This window comes from Carassius carassius, chromosome 46 (genome assembly GCF_963082965.1).
Source record: "Carassius carassius chromosome 46, fCarCar2.1, whole genome shotgun sequence".
Classification (NCBI taxonomy): domain Eukaryota; kingdom Metazoa; phylum Chordata; class Actinopteri; order Cypriniformes; family Cyprinidae; genus Carassius; species Carassius carassius.
Window position 1 is genome coordinate 14,281,184 of NC_081800.1, and position 23,273 is coordinate 14,304,456.

At 40.2% G+C, this 23,273-nt stretch overlaps 1 protein-coding gene across 1 annotated transcript in view; it reads right to left on the reverse strand.

The window, feature by feature from the left end:
- The window catches only part of LOC132128833 (polyhomeotic-like protein 2), a 56,998-nt gene extending 39,248 nt beyond the window's left edge, over positions 1-17,750 (reverse strand). The window contains exon 1 of the mRNA XM_059540197.1: positions 17,613-17,750. The gene's annotated coding sequence lies outside the window, so the exon portion shown is untranslated. The remainder of the gene's footprint in view (positions 1-17,612) is intronic.
- Positions 17,751-23,273: the final 5,523 nt, after the last annotated feature.

A 23,273-nucleotide genomic window follows, 5' to 3' on the forward strand; every position in this document is an offset into this window, starting at 1 on the left:
GATAAAATCTGTTACTAAATGAATACACGATTGTGACAGAGAATAAGAAGCTGACATCTGATTTTTTTAAGTGGTCGCATTTACCACATTTACTATGGTAATGCAGTGCCTAGTGTGCATAGTCTTTTGTATCACTTATAAATATTTCTGCCTTGTATGGTTATTATAATCCACATCAGATCAAGTTATTTCAAATACTCGCTGCTGACTGAAAGTGAGTTTTGAGCTTAACTTATTTTAAAAAGTTATTAATGCTGGTTTTATAGCTGTTAGCTTTATTAAATGATCCGCAGCGCTGATGCTCTCCAGATGCAGAGAAACTAGAAATAAGAAATAAATTAGAAATAAGATTAGAAATAAATGTATTTTTATTCATGCTGTGTTCATTTTCATTTGAACTTTTCTTCATTCAAGTTAATTATCCCCTATGATTCCGAAACGGCTGTTTTTCATGTTCATTCACTTTCTGCTGTTTTTGCTCTATCTCTCTCTCTCACTCTCTCTCTCTCTCTCTCTCTCTCTCTCTCTCTCTCTATATATATATATATATGTATATACAGTACAGATCAAAAGTTTGGACACACCTTCTCATTCAAAGAGTTTTCTTTTTTTTCATGACTATGAAAATTGTAGATTCACACTGAAGGCATCAAAACTATGAATTAACACATGTGGAATTATATATGGAATTATATACATAACAAAAAAGTGTGAAACAACTGAAAATATGTCATATTCTAGGTTCTTCAAAGTAGCCACCTTTTGCTTTGATTACTGCTTTGCACACTCTTGGCATTCTCTTGATGAGCTTCAAGAGGTAGTCACCAGAAATGGTCTTCCAACAGTCTTGAAGGAGTTCCCCGAGAGATGCTTAGCACTTGTTGGCCCTTTTGCCTTCTGTCTGCGGTCCAGCTCACCCCTAAACCATCTCGATTGGGTTCAGGTCCGGTGACTGTGGAGGCCAGGTCATCTGGCGCAGCACCCCATCACTCTCCTCCTTGGTCAAATAGCCCTTGATGCCTTCAGTGTGACTCTACAATTTTCATAGTCATGAAAATAAAGAAAACTCTTTGAATGAGAAGGTGTGTCCAAACTTTTGGTCTGTACTGTATATATATTATAAATAATAACATTAGAAAATAATATTTTGAATACAATTTTGGAAATAATGTTTTCATAACACAAATGTATGCACAATGCATTTAAAAATGGAAAGATAAATTTTTGAAAAACAACATTATTGGTTGATGTTTTTGATAACGTTCATGACATCAGAAAATAATGGTAATTTCAAAGGCAGAGAAACAGATTAAAGTGTCATCAGAATCAGAATCTTTATTTTTCATTATACAAGAAGTATGACGAAATTCTATGCAATCCTATTCAGTGCAAAATCAACCTCAATATAACACCTTACAACCAATTATCCTATATACAAAAAAATATATAAATAAAATCCTATATACTAAATATATACTATATAAATGGATTATACACTGCAAAAGATGGAAGACAAAAGCACATAAAAATGTTAGTCGAGAACATTCCACAAATGTTTTAACTGCAGCTAATTCATTAACTCATGTATGTAGAGCATAAAATTACTAGCAGGGAACTCTCTTAAATCAAACTTTAAAATGTTGTAAAAACAGTTCACAAGCCAAAACCCAGTCAGTAGCACTGTACTCACTCAGATAGTCTGACAGCTTCCACCACAACTTATGACAGGATACAACTAGCAGCAAGGAGAATCCAAACTCTGACTCTCCTGAAACTCCTCCCATCACAGATGACTGGGACCCAATAAAGTCATTAAACAAACACACATCAAAGGCTACTGCGGGGGGAAATGAGCTGAGGTTTTCTTCTTGGGGGCTGGGAGGACACTTCTTGATCAAAATAGTCCTGGACCCACTTCCTGTACTCAGCAGAGGAACAGCTAGACCAACAGTGTGGCCACTGAACCAAATGGGAGAGATCCTCTTCTATAGTGCAATACACCTGCTGTTATGTGTCTAACACATTCAGACAGGCCTAAAATGTTGAGTTATTTGTGTTTGTTTGGGTGCACATAAAGAGAAAAAGAGAGAAAGAGTCTTCAACCGGTACTACAGTGAGATTTTATATATAATTCTAAATATTGAAGTCATCAGAATACATTTGTGGAATTGGTTTGATCCCACTTAACCTTCCACTAGATGTGGAATCTTTCAAGGACATAAAAGCTCAATACAGTCCATTCTCCATTACCTTGAAAGGGAGACTTGTCCTCTCTTTGTAGTTCTCTCTCTCCTCTCTTCTCATTATTAAACTGGCTAGCAACACACTACACATTATTCCACTTAATTTGCTCTGTAGTCTGCATTAGAGACCTCCACACCACACAGCTCTGTAGCTAACTGAATGTCCAGTGCCAGCATCATCCGAGTATCCTCTTGCAAAACCCTCTCACAGTCAGACAACTAATTGAGTTACACTCATTGAAAACCAAAGTGTTTTTTGTGTAGCTACCAGGATGCGAAGTCTGCACTGAGCGATACAAATAGGATTAGCATGAGCGAGCCGGAGCTGTAAAAGTCAAGGTTCTTTTCAAGGCGTTCAGGTAGAGATGGGTTATCAGCACAATGCAGAGGCCACATCAAACAATCAGGGCTAAACCCTTAGGGTGAATGACTGCAGATGGATGAGACACCCAATCTGTGCCTGTCTGGACAGGCCATAGCCAGGTTAAACCAGTCTGCTAGGATCACAGCAGCCTGGCCATCAAAAGATGTTGAGTAACTGCTAAAACCAGTTGTGTGTATGGTCAGGCATTTGTTAAGTCATAAACTGACAGCTTGATTGAAAAGAATGATTAATGGTCAGTCACTGCTCTGAGTACTGTGTATTCACATGTCTTGCACCGTTACATTCTAATCTTGTATTTTAAACAGTGGTGCATCAAGATGAATCTTCTTGAATTAGAAATAAATGTATTTTTTTTCATGCTATGTTCATTATCATTTGAACTTCTGTTTATTCAAGTTAATTATCCCCTATGATTCCGAAACGGCTGCTTTCTGCAGTTTTGCTCTTTATATATATATATATATATATATATATATATATATATATATATATATATATATTATGCATGCAGCTTTTATGAGCTGATATTGAGAGACTATGACTGTGTGTGTATAGATAGATAGATATTAGTGATTCTAATATATTTTATATTAATTAATATAAATTAACTATTAACTATTAAAATATAAAATATACTAATTTCTCTTTTTTTATATAAGCTAAAACAAAATTAACTTGATGACATGTTACATATATTGTACGTACATATAGTCTAATATATTGTTACATATTTTAATTATAATTAACTGACTACTTGTTAATGTAAAATAAAAAAATATTATAAAAAATATAAAATCCAAAATTAGTTAATGCATTATGAATGTACATGAATTAACAATGAAAAAAGTATCTTTCTAAATAAACATTACTTAGATTAAGAAATGCTGTGAAAATTATTAATTGTGAGTTCAAGATAGCCAATGTGTTAAATAATGTTATTAATGTATAATGTATTTTTATTGTGTGTAATATTGTTTTGTTAGATTGTTTATAATGCTATGAATTGTTTAACCACAGTGGTAATATTTATTATTATAATGGTCCATTAAAATGATCTCACATGTATAGTAAACATTTAATCTAAAATTAGATCTGAAATTAGCATTTCATGCTTACCACTCTGCTAGTTAAACCCAGGATATAAGCTTCATCACAGGATGCTTGTTGTCAGTTTTGACACCTTTGGCCAAGAGTGAGTAAACAGTAAAGCAATTAGGAGTTTCTACAGTTAATGGATACGTCAGACGTGGTGTCACCTCGAGATCTGACGCTTTTGAAATTCATTCTGTCAGATTTAATGGTTCCCAGTAGCACAAGAGCGTACATCACTCAGAAAGATTTCACTGCAGCGAAGGACCTTGACAAAACATGTTCACTTAACAATGTGCCTGTTGAGCATACATCAATGTTTGTCGTAAATCAGAGATGTGGCGAGCTGGAAAAAATAAAGAGCACAGATGGAACCTCTAGCATGCATCTAGCATGCATGAATCAGTAACATTCTCTTCTTTTATCATCATCTGTCTCAAACACATGCAATGACTCAACACAGCAGTTCTTCAGTCCTTCAGGTGAAGTTCTCCTCCTTGATTTGCTCACCAAACTAGTTACCACAAAACAGTTCAAAGTTAGAAATTTATCTTAACCTTGACAAGCCATTGTTCTGTCCTGCCAGAACTCTCTCTTCTCTGGTATCCATCATTCTCCACATTAGCACATTCCCCCTATATGTTACAACCAGGCAAAGGAGATTTGTGGCCCTCATTTCCTTAAGATCCACCATAAAACTGCAGGCTTTGTCTGCAAGGGCCACATCGTTTTCAACTGAGAAAGCATGAAATATGACCCCCAGTCGCCTTGGTATCAGTATGAAGAACCCGACAGAGGGGGGTTTCTCTGTCTGGCAGCTATCACAAGTGTTTTTAGAGGTACTGTAGATTGCATGACCAATCATTAAAGAAAAAAAGGTATGTTAGATTGTTAAAATGTTCTTTGCACTAAGACATTTTTTTTTTAAATGTTATTTTATAAAATGATCACTGAAAAGTTCTTTGGGAGACCCAAAATTGTTGTTCTGTGGCATCACTGCGAAAACCCCTTGAGTTTATGAGATGACACAGTAATGTCAGTCGGGATTTGAACATAGAAGCCAGACAGAATTTTCACCATGCAAATATCCAGGCAGCTGAAAAAAATCAGGGCACCCACATTGTAAATGGAAGGGCAAATTAACATGCAGACTGCGTGTTTGCATATTTAAATAGTCCAGTTTAAATATAGAGTCAGCTTATCATCAGCACCTGAACGGGAATGCCAAGTATGTGGTGCAATTTCACAAAGATTTGGGATTCTGCGCATTCAAAGCTATCATTTAAGATGGAGCCATTAACATATAAATTAGGTGTGCACAGAGCCGGATAAATTGGAACAGTAGCATGGTTTTGGCTATTTTGCTGTTGTTTTATTCAGCCGGGTGCACACAAACTAGATTTGTACTGTATCATGTCTAATTATCACGTGGAGTCCAAGCGTGAAATAACCTGAATTCAACATCAGTTTCCTCACTATAACAACACAGGCCTCCCGGGCACACAATCGTAAGCACCATCTCATTAATATGTTTCAATCAAAAAATAATGCCTTTAGTTGCACAAAACCATTTTAAAACATTTAAACAGCATTCTCGGGAGGCCTGAGCTGTTCTTAATGCATGCCTGAATCTGATAGCTGACTGTAGCACATTACATTTCTGCTTTTCTTAGGATTACAAGAAGAGTCGGTGTAAAAATATCAAAATATAGATGCTGCTGATATGGAAATAGACAAACATTTTTGTTCTGAAAGGATAGTTCACCCAGAAATAAAACAAATCAGTCATTATTTCATCTTCATGTTGTTTTCAAAACCTGCATGACTTTCTTTTGTGGAACAAAAAAGGGCACTGAAAATGGATAGGGAGATTACACATGAAGGTAATTTGACAACTATTGTCACTGTTCACTCTCACTCTATGGGAAAAAGAAATACAGAAAAAAGAAAATCATACAGGAATTTAAAAGACATGAGTAAATGAGAGAGATGAGAAATTCTGGGGTGAACTATCCTTTTAAATGATACTTGAAATGATTGGTTTGTCCAGCTCAAAGATGCTCTCACACTGGGACTATAAATTAATGTCTTCCTGCTAAAAGAGTGAGAGTTTTTCAGGCTGTATTCTTCTCCTTTGTCTCAGTGTAAAACGACTGCAGCCAGCAGCACACGTGGCCATCTCTGTGCAAACTCCCAGAGACATAAAACAACATTACCACAGGGAAGGAATCAGATACACAGATGCCCCAGAGAGCACTCAGTTTACACCTCAAAGCCTTCCAGCCTATGAGTTATTACTGACAGAACCTGCAGAACACAGGTGAAAGTCAGTTTGCACTTTTTCTTTGAGTGACCAAATTTAAAGCGGAATTGTGTCATTTATGCTACCAGCATAACCAGCATACCAGAAATGACCAGGTTTCTCAAACTCTACCCCTCTGCTGAAGTTGGGTTTTGGCAGTAAAAAATACATTTTCCAATTCTATTTCATTTTCTCGATAAGGGAATTCATTTTTAACAATAAACCATTTAAGACAGACCTACTGTTTTGTTGAACCCAGCAATTTCAACTTACTGTTTTAAATAACGTACTCGGTTACTAACGTAACCTCGGTTCCCTGAGATGAGGGAACGAGTACTGCGTAAGCTAGCTTACGCTATGGGAAAAGGTCCCCTTTTCTCGAGAATATGAAGCCAAAAATTATCCTTAATTTTTAAATAATGTAAAACGCAGTGCTGCAGCACAGCAGACCCAAGCGAAGCGGCTCGCGCGCTTATTGGCTGTGCTGCGGCAACTGCAGCAACCTATGGTGAGGAGGCGGAGAGTAACGAACCAATGGGGGCGCTTCGCGCCCATTGGACGTCAAAGCGCGCCAAAATAGGCGTGGCTGGAACTATATAAGCCACCGCTTCACCATAGGGATCAGGTTTTAAATCGACTGAAGCGATCACCCGGTCCGAGCACATAGCACGGCAGGTTACGCAGTACTCGTTCCCTCATCTCAGGGAACCGAGGTTACGTTAGTAACCGAGTACGTTCCCTTTCGAGAGTACTCTCGTACTGCGTAAGCTAGCTTACGCTATGGGAACACAATGTAAAACGCCGTGCGTGCTCGGGAACTTCGACCTGTCACAGCCCGAGGCGAGAGCTCGGGGCTTTATAGCAGGAGAAATCCCAGTCCCAACAGCCAACCTTAGTGAGCTTTATATAGGGAACGAAAAAAGGGGGACGTGATAAGGCTTAGCACGTCTATATAGAAAGTACCCTGGCCTGCAGGGCAGGGACTTGCAGATTATAGAATCTAATAAATGTGGACGGAGAGGCCCAGCCTGCCGCCGCACAGATATCATCCAGTGGTATCCCGCAGGACCACGCCCATGACGAGGCCATACCTCGGGTGGAATGGGCTCTGATGCCGAACGGGCAGTGAAGGCCCTTAGATTTGTAAGCCAGCGAGATAGTGTCTACTATCCATCGCGATAGGCTTTGCTTCGTGGTGGCGAGACCTCGGGTGCGCCCACCAAAGCATATGAAGAGCTGGTCCGACCTCCTGAATAAGGCGGAGCGCGCAATATAGGTTTTAAGAGCCCTGACGGGGCAGATGAAGCTCGCGTTGCTTTCGTCGCTTTGCGAGGAAAGGGCTGACAGCGAGATGACCTGCGCTCTGAACGGTGTTGAGAGCACCTTGGGGACATAGCCGTGTCTTGGTCTGAGAATGACTCTGGAGTCATTAGGCCCAAACTCGAGACAGTCAGCGCTTACAGATAGCGCATGTAAATCCCCCACTCGCTTGACTGAGGCCAGAGCCAGTAGAAAAGCGGTTTTGAACGAAAGAAGCTTCATATCGACAGACTCAAGCGGTTCAAAAGGGGGGCCCTTTAAGGCCTCTAGGACCGTAGACAGGTCCCAGGAAGGGATTGAAGGGGGTCGGGGAGGGTTCATCCGACGAGCTCCCTTAAGGAAACAAATGACCAGTTCGTCTTTTCCCAGTGATAGGCCGGCCACCGGAGCATGAGAAGCTGCAATGGCTGCCACATACACTTTGAGCGTAGACGGGGATCTGCCCGCATCTAAACGCTCCTGTAGGAAGGAGAGTATCTCCGTCACGTCACATAAGTGAGGGTCTAGGTTCCGTGTCCCGCACCAGGTGGAGAACACTGACTATTTCTGCGCGTATAGGCGCCTGGTTGAGGGCGCTCTGGCTTCCGTAATGGTCTTTAACACTCCCTCAGGGAGGTTCCCGGGTACCCGTTGAGGGGCCATACATGAAGGGCCCAAAGTTCGGGGTGGGGATGCCAGAGCGCGCCCTTCAGCTGCGTGAGGAGATCTTTCCGCAGCGGTATTGGCCATGGGGCTGTACTGGACAGCTGCATCAGCTCGGAGAACCAAGGTTGGGTCGTCCAGAGTGGGGCTACTAGCAGCATAGCACATCTGCTCTTCCTGACCCGATCGATGACCTGCGGTAGCATCGCGACCGGTGGGAAGGCATAAAGCGGGCGTCTGGGCCAATCGAGGGCCAGCGCGTCCCTGCTCTTTGAAAAATATATTGGGCAATGAGCGTTGTCTTCTGAGGCGAAGAGGTCGACCTCTGCCCTGCCGAAGATGCTCCACATCAACTGAACCGTCTGTGGGTGAAGAGACCACTCCCCAGGGGGAACATTCGCCCTGGAAAGCATGTCCGGGCCCCGGTTCAGGATGCCAGGTACATGCGCTGCCTTTAGCGAGCGCAGATTGTAATGTGCCCATGTCAGAAGACGCTCGGTCAGGGTGTGCAAGGTTTCTGACCTGACACCACCCTGGCGATTTATGTAGGCCACCACTGACATGCTGTCTGATCTGACCAGAACGTGGTGGCCCTTTAAAAATGGGAGGAAAGCTTTCAGGGATAGTTCGACCGCTATCATCTCCAGACAGTTTATGTGTAACAGTCGCTCCGGGCTCGACCAGAGGCCGGAGGCAGACCTGCCCTCGTACAGGGCGCCCCAACCGAGGTTGGATGCATCTGTCGAGACTACTTTCCATTTCGAGACAGCGCCCGTGCTTACGCCTAACTGATACCAGTTGGCTATTTTCCAAGGGGCCAGAGCTGTGATGCAGCCGTGGGTCACCCTGATGCGCGCGCGGCCGGAAATCCAGGCGCGCGCTGGAACACGGTCTCTCAGCCAGCGCTGTAGTGGGCGCATGCGCAGCAGGCCCAGTTTGAGAACCGCAGAGGCTGATGCCATCAGACCTAGCATTTCCTGAAATCGTTTGAGCGGGTAAAGAGACCCGGCTTTGAACGACACGGCTAAATGCTGAATAGTGAGAGCGCGCTGTGACATCAGACGCGGTGTACATGTCACAGAGTCTATGTCTATCCCCAAAAAGGAAATCCTCTGGCTGGGAGACAGAGCGCTCTTGACAGTGTTGATCGTGAGACCCAGGCATTCTAAATGGCTGAGGATCCAGGATCTGTGTGTCGTCAGTAGTTCCTCGGAATGGGCTAAAACTAGCCAGTCGTCGAGGTAGTTCAATACTCGCACTCCCCGCATTCTCAGGGGTGCGAGAGCGGCATCCATGCACCGTGTAAACGTACGGGGCGCTACGGAGAGGCCGAATGGAAGAACCATGTACTGATAAGTCTGCCCCTCGAAGGCGAATCTCAAGAATGGCCTGTGATGGGGTGCTATTTGAATGTGAAAGTAAGCGTCTTTCAGATCCACTGAGAAAAACCAATCCCTCGGGCGAATTTGCGCGAGTATTTGTTTGGTGGTTAACATTTTGAACGATCGCGTCATAAGCGCTTTGTTCAAACGTCTGAGATCTAGGATGGGTCTGAGACCGCCATCCTTTTTTGGTACGAGGAAGTAGCGGCTGTAAAAGCCTGACTCGCGCTGCGCAGGGGGGACAGTTTCTATCGCCCCTTTTGCAAGAAGGTTTATCAGTTCGGCGCGAAGGACGTGTGTCATTTCGCTTTTCACTTTCGTTTCGACCACGGCGCGAAAGCGCGGCGGTCTGCGAGCGAACTGGAGCGAGTAACCTCGTTTTATTATATTCAAAACCCAATTTGATATGCCGGGGATGGCCTGCCATGCAGCGGCTCGTGCGGTTATGGGTTGAATGTGCTTCGGGCACTGGCCGCCTGTTATGAGGGGACCAGTAGCTCGAGTATGCTGTGCTTGTGACACTGTGGTGACAGCGCTTATCTGTAGGGTTGCGCACTGAGAAGTGGGCACGCGCGCTACATTTAGAGCACCTTCGGCGCGAGCGGGAAGGTGGGCATGAAAGGAGACCCGAGTGAGTCTTTGTGACACTTGGGGGAGTGTGTATACATGTAGGGGTGCGTACTGTGTAGTGGGCACACTGCCTACATAGAAAAAGCTCTTTTTGTGCTTTATTGAGGTCGCCGTGAAAACGGCGTTTGTGTGCAGGCGTGCGTGCATTGTAACAGGCTCGTTTACTGCAGTATAGACATCTCCAACCGCCTTTAGTGAGGGGATTGGAGGAAGCATGTGAGGTTTCTTGTGTGGTGGTCCGGCCGCAGCGGGACTTAACCACGGTCTTTTCAGCCCGAAGGTCAGGAGGGCTTCGGAGGCTCGGGGTTCAGCACAATCCTGGGCCGAGGTCCCCGTCTCTCTGGCGGTTTGCGGCTCGTAGAGCGAGAGCAGTGCTGGGTTTTGGTCGCTGGGCGAGACTGTAAGTCTGGCTGCGATGGCTTCGAGGTCTGAGGGGGCGGCGCATTTCTACGGCGTCCCGCAGCAGAGCTAGAGCGTTTCGGCAGGAAGTGTCTCATTGCCTGTGACGTTTTCTGAGCCTCAGTGAAGCGTTCAGCGAAACCCTTAAGCGACTAGCCAAAGAGGCCGGAAGGCGAGATAGGAGAGTCGAGAAAGGCGGATTTGTCGGCGTCTTTCATCTCCGTGAGCGTGAGCCAGAGGTGTCGCTCTAAAACAGCGAGGCTTGCATGCTTCGGCCGATCGCTTGTGCTGTGGTCTTTGTCGCACGCAGGGCTAGATCAGTAGCGCTGCGGAGATTTTTAAAGTCATAGGTATCTGGGGCAGACTCGTCCAGGTTACGGAGAAGTCTGGCCTGAAAAACCTGCAGCACAGCCATGGTGTGTAGAGCCGAAGCAGCTTGACCAGCGGAGGTGTAAGCTCGGCCAGCGAGAGCTGAGGTGGTGCGGCACGGCTTGGATGGATGCACAGGCTTCGACCGCCATCCAGCGGCTGAGGGCGGGCAGAGGTGTGCAGCAATAGCCTCCTCGAGAGGGGGGAGGCTCTCGTAACCGTGGTCTCGGGCGCCGTCGACAGAGGAGAGCGCTGACGAGACAGAAGTCTTCAAGCGTGCGGAGAATGGGGCTTTCCACGACTTCGTGAGTTCATTGTGAACTTCCGGGAAGAAGGGGGCGTTTCTTTGCGGAGGGGCCGAAGGGCGCCCCTGCAGGAACCATTCATCCAGCCTGCTTTTAGCGGGCTCGTCTGGAGGAGACCAGTCGAGCTGAAGGTCGCTGACAGCCCTTGTAAGCACGCGAGTAAGCTCCGCGTCGATATCGGCGCGTTGTCCGGTGCAGCTGGGTGCTGTAGAGGGGGGGGGGGGTCCGCAATGGAGCCCGACCATTCCTCACTACAGCAGGAAGCGAGTGCTGAAGGCGGTGTCGAGATGAAACACGAGCCGGCGTCCTCAGATCTGCGTTGCAGTGCTATCCCGCTGAGAGGCTTTTCGACGGCGTGTAGAGGCTTCTCCGGAGAAGACAGCGAAGTGCAGGTGAGATCGCTGAAGGAGATGAAATCTGATCCCTATGGTGAAGCGGTGGCTTATATAGTTCCAGCCACGCCTATTTTGGCGTGCTCTGACGTCCAATGGGCGCGAATCGCCCCCATTGGTTCGTTACTCTCCGCCGCCTCACCATAGGTTGCTGCAGTTGCCGCAGCACAGCCAATAAGCGCGCGAGCCGCTTCGCTTGGGTCTGCTGTGCTGCAGCACTGCGTTTTACATTATTTAAAAATTAAGGATAATTTTTGGCTTCATATTCTCGAGAAAAGGGGACCTTTTCCCATAGCGTAAGCTAGCTTACGCAGTACGAGAGTACTCTCGAAAGGGAACCATGTTTAACACAATCTGTGAAAAACGACAATACACATTCTGCAAAAAAAAAGACACAAAAGTGCAAAAAGAACGAACCCACTCACATATCACAAATAACATAGAGTCAAATACACAAGCTACACATTTCAGTTTTAAATGTGCAGTTTTGTAACTTTTCCCATTTTGAAGCAGCATATAATATATTTTTAGTGGATGTTATGTTTCGTAGCAAATGGTGACTGGTAGTTTTCCAGTTGCAAACATATAGCTAAAACACCTGAGCAAACCATGTTCTTGTGAAACACAACCACCTGTCATAGCCACATGTCATAGCATGAAGCTGTTGGACAGTACTTAGCAAACGGGGAGGAAAAGATGACAGATCATGTATGTAATTTAAACCCTCAGAGTTAAACTGCCTGTCTGATCTTTGATTTACTTCTGTCCTGAGGTGGAAAGTCTAGAGTGTAACGCAAGAATTGAAAAGTGACTGTAAATATTGAAAACCTCAGAACTATGAAGCTTTCACGAGTCTTAAGAAGCTTTGTAGCTCTAATTTGTCTAACAATGTCTAGAGGTGTAACTTGAGTAGAAAACCTCCAAATTTGATAAGAACTGACAACATCTATGTTAATTAAAAGACTTTTGTTTGACAAATGTGCCACTACAGGGTTTTAGCAGTCATAGAAAAATGTATATTATGATATTTCTTATCGAACACAACTTTAAACATTCATTTGACTTTCTGCACCCGACCAGCAAATGTTAGTCTTGTAGATTATTTTGTGTTATATTTTGACTGTACATCTTTATATTATTATAATAAACTTACTTTTTAGTATGTTGTTGTATACCTTTATCTTTTTTTCCTTTTCTCTCTGGAATGCTTGATTCTGACTGAATCTTTAATTCTGTAAGTCTGTAATTATTTTATATGAAGACCATTATATAAAGACAAAAACTGTATATTTGATTATTGTCCCAAAAAAATGTTTCATTCGTGTAATTTTTTTTCTTTTTTTTTGTAAGTAGCTGTCTATAGGTTGAATAATGGCTGATCAACTGTTGAGATGTTATTTTGTAGTACTGACATACTGACTGTACATTATATCTTATTTTAGATATGCAGAGGGGGAAATGTGAGTGTATTTCAGCATTTTTTGGAAATCCCAAAGTCAGGAGTCATGACATCGAAAGCGAAATATTTAAATGTGTATGTTTTATGTATCAATATGAAACAGTAAAGAAAAATTGTTTGGAATATGGGCCAAATATCAGTGGTTGCTGCCCTTGCTGGTGAGGAACAAAATCATTAATGCCCTAGGCTTTGCTTCTCCAAAAAAAAAAAAGAAAGAAAAAAAAAGGAGATTTATGTCAAGCAGCTGTGTAGCTGTCGGCTGCTGAGCTGGAGAGCTGAGTGAGAGGGAGAGGAGGACAGAGAACACCTGGGTATGGAGCTCAGAGGCAGGCAAGAATCACTTTCATCTGCCCAGGCAGCAGTGGAGGGAGAGAGAGTTGTCTGCACTCAAGTTATACACTCTCAAACAGTCACTACAGTCTGTCAGCAGCTCTCACACATTCTCATTCAGACCATAAACGCCTTTACTCCGAGAAAAAAAACCTCTGACAGGAAAGGGAGATCTGTGCATTTTGAGAAAACTATTTGACTCATAATTGCATTAGTTAGTTCTGGCTCTCAAATTTTATTGGTCAAGAGATGTAACAAGGATGCTGATCACTGAGAGTTTTTGCTGTTTGTATCACTCCACTTGTCTGTGTTAGTGCATTCTGATGAACAGTCTGTGTATTAGTGGTGGGGATTTTTGGTGATCTTTATGAGCGAGTCATTGAATCATTTATTCAGTCGTTTTGTTCAAACACATCGATTCATTCAGGAACTAAACAACTGACTGTTGTTATGAGTCCTTGAATCATCCATTAAACTGATTATTTCAAACAAATTGATTTATTTAGATTTTAAACAACACTGTTTTGCTTTTTGATTTTTCAGTGACTCTTTCATGAAAGTTTCATTGTTACACCAGTAGGTGGCGACTGTTGTTAGGAGTTAGGCATTTATTCATTTATTTCATTCATTTAACCGATTTGATCAAACACACTGATTCATTCAGGATCTAAACAATTGCCTGCTGTTATAAGTGAGTCAGTGAATAATTCGCTCAACTGATTAATTCAAATACACTGATGTATTCCAAACCGGAATATGTAAAAAGGACCCAAAGCTGGACATGTTATACTAAAAATGTAAGTTACTCAATATTAATTTCTTGTTTATTAAACTGTTGTTTGAAATCTATATCACACTCATAATCATGCTGTTGCTACAGCACTCTTGATGGTATTATATTTCTTATGAAACATAGAATAGGAAGTGTTTTCAAACAAAATGTATTCAATTAAAAGTAACTGAAAATCTTACCTCTCAAGGATAACAAGGCATGATCAAATGCTTGTTGTTTCAAATATTGCCAAATTTAGTTTTGCTGAGCTACTGAACTCAATGACTGAGAATTATCAGTTAATATTCTGATGCAGCATTCAATTTGATTAATCACTTTCACCGTTTTTGACACTTGAACCAGGGCATCACAAGCATTTCTCTAAGGGCAAAACTTGTCATTCTCAGGAAAGACAGGAGAGAAGAGCAGTGAACATATCTAAATGTCGGATAAGTATCAGAAACTGTCAGAAAAGAAAGAGAGAGCCCTGACATACGGTATGTTTTGAGTTTTCTGTTAATGGTTGAGTCACACGGGAGCATCATCAGGCATGACAGAAGAATGTCATGGTGAGCGCTGAGGTGAACGCGTTCATTTGCTAGGTCTGCATCTCATCTACACGAGAGCTTGGACAGCGCTGTATGAAAACATCTTGGCTCATCTGTTACTGTTTCTCACCGCTTTCATCGCTGGAGATGGATTTCACCATTAGATTCCACATAGCACATATTGTTGAGTCCTGTATAGCTCATTAGAGATCAAGGCGGTCACTGCATGTGCTCAAAAACAGATCTCTTCCTTCAAAAGAACTATCACCAGTGTGTGATATATAGCCTAAACTGGACTGCTGTCTGTTAAAAGTGAAAGCAATTGTCTACTGGTTTTGGTACTTGTTCTACTGAAGAATATGGATAAAAATATATTGTCAACTTTATTGTCGACTTAATAAATTTAATCAATCAAAATTTCTCTAAAACATTCAACTGCTTTAAAAAGAGTATGAGACTCATATTTTGAAGCAAACTCTCAATAGACTTGAGTGTTTCCAGATCTGCAGAGAAAAACAATACTAGAAGTTGCAATGAAATGGAAGTATCGACAGATCTTTTCTTCTGTATTGTGACATATATCTGTGTGTAGCAGATTATCAAAAAAGTAAAACATGTAGGCCGGTAACTTGGTACTATGCCTGTTGTTAATTATATTTTAGCATGTGAGAACTGCATGTATGTGAAATGTATGTGGTTTTGCAGTCGATTGTAAGTGGCGGAGTTTAAGTGAAAATACATAATTTGAGAAAGCTGTAATTTTCACTGGAAGTTTGAGTTATGAGAGAGAGAAAGAGAAAGAGAGAGAAAAGGTAAAAATACATACATGAATTGTTCATAATAACATCTATAACATACGTACATTAAAGGAATAGTTCATCTAAAAAAAAAAATAAAGCTTTTTTATCATATACTCACCCTCAAGTTGTTCCAAAGCTGCGTGAATTTCTTTCTTCTGTTGAACACAAAAGAAGAATATCTTCTTTTGTTTTCTGCAGAAGTCAGTCATACAGGTTTGGATTACCTTGAGGGTGAGTAAATGATAGAAGACAAATGATCATTTTTCATTTTTTTTGAAATTAAATGATTGAAATGATTTTTCATTTCAACGTTAGACACTTCTGTAAATATTCCGTAAATACTTCCAAAAAAGCCACTCAATCTGCAAATGCCCACATTTATATGTACTTTAAAGAGAAAAAAGCTCAAAAGCTTTTATAATAATGAACAAGGCAGCACTAATAAACTTCTACCTATATATTTTTTATTTTCTTAACTGCATTAAAGGCATTTTTATGAACTTTATGAACTTGAGTGCACTCAAGTATCTAATCACTTAATCCAATATCTGTTTCTTCCACAGAAAATATCAGGCCTTGAGAGAGAATAATAAAGGAAAAACCTTGCATGAGTGCTAATTTCATTCTATCTGTTCTCTTTTGACTACAGAAGCCTCTTGCACTACTCAACAAGCCCCTCATTTCCTGGTACTTTAAGGGGGACCGCAGTTGTGTCCCTCCTGTTTGATTAATTATTAGAGTGACCTGAGGGTGAGGGTGAACTACTCAAGCTCATTGTGAGGCCCATGACACAGGAAAGGCAAGTGTAAAACATGAAGGTCTTACCCCAGCTACCATACAGAAGTGACCTGCCCATTGGCGCTTTGAGAGCAACAACGGTAACACTTTACAATAAGGTTCCATTAGTTAATGTTAGTTAACTAACATGAACAATGAGCAACACATTGATTACAATATTTATTCATCTTTATTAATGTTAGTTCATGCTAATTCACAGTTCATTAATTAATGATAGTGAATGTTAAAGTTACAATTATAGCTATGATTAATAAATGCTAGAAGTATTGTTCATGCTTAGTTTGTTAACTAAAGTAGTTAACTATTGTTAACTAATGAACTTTATTGTAAAGTGTTATTCAACAAGGTTTGCTTGATTCATCTGCGAAAACCTAGAAGTAGGCCACCTTAGTACTTACACAACTCACAACATGAAATGATGAAATATAAACTATTGCTTCCTTCACTCTACAGCACAGTTGCACAATAAACCATAGCATATCATTCTATAAAACACATATCACATATAAAGCTTCCACACAACAATTAACTAATAAAAGTGTCCAGATGTTCAGTGTCAAATTTATAAGATGACACTGGCGAGATTACACGCAAGTGTCGCTCCTCTTGGCGTTGTTTACAGAGCACTGGGTAATAAAAAGATTGCATATGGTCTTGTTATTTGAGAGCCGATAGGTTGATGAACTATATCAGCACTAGCTGTCAGTCAGTCAGTCTAATAGTGTAACACTCCCCTGTCCAGGAACCCATTGTCTCCATGTAGTCTTACGAGAGGTCTAAAAGCTTCTTGTTTACATGTGTGCTAAGCAAACTCATCGTGCATCCTTAAAACATTGCAAATGATGTGACACATATCCACATAAATCACTCACCTTCAGATTTAGCAGAAATACTACAGTCAAAAAACGTGTCTTATTAATAATACTGAGTAATCAGCTTGTCACATAAAAGGGATAATTCACCCAAATATGTGCTCACACTCAAGACATTCTGAAGAAAACAACACTGGACCCCACTGACTTTAATTGTATGGACAAAACAACATGATTATGAAAGAAATCTTACAGGAGGGTGGGTAGATAATGACAGAATGTTATTTTTGGGTGAAGTATGATTTGAAAGGAGGGTCTTGAGTTCCTCAAGCCCACCTAGATAATATCTATCAGCCTGTGTCGCTTTCTCTGATGTTATGAACCGTAATGAAAGCAGTGCAGACATGTGGTGGAATTCTCCAAAGTAAACGGCTTTCATTGTGCCGAGACGGACAAGCACAGGCATACGCTCATTGATGCACTCTATTTAACATAAAGACCACACATACTGTTGATATAAGACACTAAGCTTAAAGAGACATATATAAATACATATAGGGCTTCCTGAACAAGTGGCATTTACAGTCACATATGAAGCCAAAAACAACAGCACATCTTAATAAAGCTTTACGTACCCTTAACACAGGCCTCGTCTCAACTTCAGTAGCTTGTTCCCTTCCTGATATCCAACACCATGTCTGAGGTTTGCTCTATCCGACAGGCACAGACTACACCAAGCACAGAGGAGGAGAAAAAATACAGTATGAATTAGCATTCCTGAAGCAATCATGTGACTTCAAAACACCAATAGGCTGCACTGGATTCAGTATGATCCACCTCTAGCTCCTCCCTTCTCTCTTCTCATTCCGCTCTCTTATAGAAACCCGACAGGATTGTGATACATGTGGTCTGTTGATGCACCTATTTTTGCTATCAATCCCTGAAAATTAGATGCTCAATATGCATAATGCAACAAATGTACAATATATAGAATAGTATATTTAAAAGACCACATTTTGGGTTGTAAATACTGTAATATGTGAACGAAATGATGTCACAAAGAGTGTTTTAATGCAAAAAGTGTGAAGAAACTTTCTTTTTGCTATCAGAATTCTAATAATGAGAATCAGACCCTCAGTTTGCATATTGAAAGTAAATATATGCAATGTAGAGAAGAATACATTCTAATAGCATTTTTAAAAAAATCACACATTTATTGTGTTCTATGTGAATGAAAATGCAAAAATTGATTCACAAAGTGGAAATGCAAAAAGTGTGAAGCAGAAATGCATGTCTCTTGTCATAGACGCTGTTAGAAAGCGGTTCAGCCTCTGTGGGGAGCAGAGGGAGGAATTGTAGTCTAACAACAGCGTACTAATGTCCTTTCTGCAGGTGTGCACTATCCTCCATCTTATCAAGTCTCTGTGTCTCATTAGAGCCGATGGGGGGTGGAAGCCTACAACACACCTCTGTTGCTTGACCATGACTTTTACGATCCCACCTCAACAAAGAGTACGTGATTGTACTGGTCTCGCTCAAGAGTGATTCAAACAGTAGGTTTTTTCGGGTTGTGGCGTGAGGCAATAAAGTGAGTGGATGTGGAACAGGATGCTGCGATACTAAAAGCCATTTAGTGATGGGAGGTGTAATAGTCTGGGACACACAGGTGCATGAGCAGCATTGGCATAATTAAACAGGTCAGAGGACAGCCAGGAGAATGAAGGGGGTGATTGTGCTATTTTCTGCTCTGATAATAAGTTCCTTATGCTTCTGTTATGTCTGTGTGTGTGTGTGTGTGTGTGTGTGTGTGAGTGAGAATGAGAGAGAGAGAGAGAGAGAGAGAGAGAGAGAGATTCTTGGTATGAGGTCTAGCCTTTGTACTTGATCTGAATTAGCTAATAACTAGTACAGCTATGTGAGCATCCACTTCGGTAGGAAAACATCTGCCAACAACATAAGAAAAATGGAAATCCAAGATATGGAAATCCAAGATTTGGAGTGTATTGAAGGGGAACACAGGAAGCTGATCCAGATATTTTAGCTCCTAACTTACATGTAAATCAGACAAGAGTTCATAGTGGTTCGATGCAGCAATACATTGACTGAGGTTTTCTGAGACATTTTACTCAGGCAACTGAGTTTGCATGACCAAAACATCCAGACAGATGTTTATCAGGTGTGGTCACAGTTGTGTATTATGTCTGTTTTATTAATATTTTATGCAATAGTTTTATTTGTTGAACTTTGTTTTGATCATGAGATGATTGTAGTGAAACTCTTTGGAAACTAATGATCATTGGGACAGCTACTTTTTAAATGTGAAAATCAAGTTTACAACAAGCAAATTCAGTTGGTGAAAAAAAAAATATATATATATGTATATATATATTTATATGTATGTATATATATATATATATATATATATATATATATATATAAATAATTTGTTGAGATACAATGATCAATCATCTCTAAGTCCATCTAAGATTTTTTCTTTTAAATTAGCATTTTTATCAAGCTTCTGTTTTTAGGTTCAATAATTTCTATTTAATGGAAAAGAAAGGTTATTAGTCTGTTATCCAATGCCTTATTTTCAAAAATGTCCAATGTTATTTTCATAGGAGCCTGATAAAAATGCTCCTTTAAAAGAAAAAAATCAGACAGACAGGTTTTTGCTTCTAAAGTCTTCATATATAAGTAAAATGAAAGCTTGCAATGGAAGTCAGTGAGATGTTTATTATTAGAAGATACTTAAATGCTTAGTTTTATGATTAAAGTTATGTCGTTTTATTGTGGGAGACAAAACATATAAATGTTTCTCAAAGGCCTAAGGTATCATATTTGATATGCATATCTCATGGTTTTTCTGAAAAATTATGCATGGATAATGAAGAAAACCTATCTATCTATCTATCTATCTATCTATCTATCTATCTATCTATCTATCTATCTATCTATAGATAGCACAGATACTCAGAAGACTCAGAAATTTAGTTGTGCTGATTACCAATAGTGGTGCCGTTTTGTATCATTTTATTCTAATACATGTCACTGATGCTATAGGAAATGGTTCTTCATAAATCCTGCACGTATTAAAGAGCGTAGGCCAATGCAGTATCCTGAATCCACTTTATATGGCTGATATGAAGCAACATGAATGGCGCTGACGTCACTGCTGCCACCACACAGGCACATTCCTTCTCAAAATTACAGACAAAGGCACTGATAGATGATTGGTAATTTTCATCGGAATTCACCCAACCAGCCAAGACAGCAAAGTTTCACAATGTTGAAAGATTCCCTCAAGATAACAGTGAAGGAAGCATTAATTTGAGATGCAGTTGAGTCACACATCTGTGTATCCGATTAATGAGAACATCCCATTTCAATTCCCAGAAAAGGAAAGACAGACACTAGATTAGCAGGATCCATCACACTTATGACAAAGCTGTTGTTGAGGTGAAAAAGAGCCCACCCCCATTCAGTGCTGTTCCTTATCAGCAGTAGCTTAAATGCCCCAGCGTCACTGTAATTGCCCCCATATATAAAAGACATCCACCCTTTTCCCATCCATCTCCCTTGTGTTGAGCTGTAAATCACTCACCTCTGAATGGGGGCAGACTGCTGCCTGTCCATCCACACACACAGGCCATGAACAACCTACTGCCATTTCTCATCCCTAGAGACAGACATTCACATTTGTAATAGTAGGACTGATATTTTATTTTATTTTTTCAACTAATATCGTTCATGGTTTCATATGGTGCAGTGTCTTTTACAGGTTATCTGTGGTTAATGCTGTCAGTCTGGCATGCACTGGCGAAAAAAGAAAATACCTTTTCATCTCCTGCAGTGAACACCACAAAGGTTCAGAGGTCATGATTAATGTTTACATGACATCACACACAATTACCGTCAACATGATCCATTATTCAAGGCTTTCCCTCTGAAATATTAATGATAAGTACAGAAATGTCCATGAGGTATTTGCTCTACTTCTTTAGAATCATTTTTGAATAATGCAAATACACTGTAAAGAAAGTAATAAGTGAGTAGAATTCACATTTTGAAAGCCGTCCTACAGACACAGTATACTGTAAATACAGAAAATAGACCTTCAACCTTAGTATTTTACTTCTGCCATCCTCTGGCGAGTTGGTGAAAGTTCACGTCAATGTACAGCATGTTAGATGCGTGTCTGCTCATATTACAGTATTTAGCCTTTATGGATATTTAGATGTGTATTTAGAATGAAGGACTTTTTCACAAATGACTCTTTACATACCCCTTTTAAAAATAAAAAGTTTATTTCAGAGTAGGGATGGCCTGCCATTATATTTGGTTTATATTTAGTTTCTTTACACTCAGTCAGGTTTTCACTCAGAGGTTTTAATTTTTTTATGCGACTGACCCCCAAAGTATTCTGTCAATAGAATATAGTAATATTTTGATTTTAGAAAATAATTGCAGCATTAATGTCATTAGGTATATTTCTAGGTTATTTTATGTTATTTCATTATAATTTTATATTACAATTATATATATATTTAAATTATCTATTTATTTTAGTGAAAAGTATGTGTGTTTGTTAGCTTTTTGTTTTGTTTATTTATTTGCTATTAAAAAGTTTAGTGTCTGAGCTTTTTAAAAAAAAACAAAAAACAAATGAATACTATTATTTATCAAGGATGCATTAAATCAAGTAAAGACATTTATAATGTTAAAACTTTTCTATAATATTTCTATACAATAAACGTTGTTCTTTTGAACTTTCTGTTATTTAAAGAATTCTGAAAAATATATCACGGTTGCCCCAAAATATTAAGCAGCACAATAATTTCCAAAGTTTACAATAAAAATACATATCTATTGAGTATCAAATCATCATATTGAATGATTTCTGAAGGATCATGTGACATTCAAGTAATTGAGTACTTCACTAACGGTAGTAGTAGTAGTAGTGCTGAAATTCTGCTTTGCCAACACAGGAATAAATTAAATTTTAAAGTAAATTCAAACTCAGTAATATTCGTATTTTTATTATAGTCATATCCAAACTGTTGAATGGTACCGTATTTTGACTTATGCATTACATTATGTAGTGTTTTGTCATGAATCTGGTCTATGAACTTCCGTTCATTTACCACCAGAGGTCACCCGCTCACCACATGGACTCTTGCACCACACCCACTGTTGAACTTCCTCCCGGACTACAGTTCCCATCATCCATTGCACTGATTACACGCACACAGCCGAATGCAATTACACACACACAGCTGAAAGCAATCACACATTCACTATATAACACTCACTCAGATCTCACTCCGATCAATTATTCTTGTGTCTTTCCCTCTATATACCTGTTTGCCATTGTTTCACCCATACCTATTACGACCACGTCATTGTTCAATAAAAGCTTGCACATGGATCCGCAGGTCTCGTAAACCCTGTGACAGTTTTAGGGTTGAAAGAAATGTCTGGAAAATGTACTGATAATTTTCTGCTAGGACATTATCCATTTGTTTTACCCTAGTCTTAGTTCCTGTTGTCCTTATTTGGTTATGTTTCCTGTTTCCTGTCATTAGTTCCAGGTGTTCCCCATTTAGCCAATTTGATTTTGTGTCCCATCAGTCTCTGTCTTTAAATAGTGTCCTCTGTTCTTGGTTCGATGTCGGCTGTCTATGTCATTGAATGTCAGTTATCTGTTTGTATCTCCGTGGGCATTTAATTAAATATTCTACTACCACATTCTCTTGTATCTCTTCAGTCCTTCTCCGAGCAAAGTGTGACACCTAAGTTTTTTTTTCCAGTGTAGTGTACTTGATGTCTTTGTTGTCATGGTAACCGGTGATCGGGGTGCGTTTCCCAAAACCTTGCTAAGTTAGCAACTTAGTTGGTTGCAATGCAATTTCCCATCCCATTGCCAACCAACTAAGTTGCTAACAGGTTAGCAACCATGGATTTGGGAAACGCACCCCAGAACCAGTGTTGGGAAGGTTACTTTGGAAATGTAATAGGTTACAGATTACAAGTTACCTTGTTTAAAATGTAATAGTAGTGTAACTTTTTCAATTAATTTTTTATTAAAGTAAAGTAACTAATTACTTTTGAGTACTTTTTGATTACTTTTATAAATTTGTGAAAATTAAAGAATAATAAATAAAAGCATATACATCAACTTAAATACAGTTATCTAATAAGCATGTGACGTATTCTGTGTAATAAACTCATGAAACATTGGTGTTTTTTTGAAACTGCTGTCTCTGTATATGATGATAGTTTTCTCAAAATAAGTA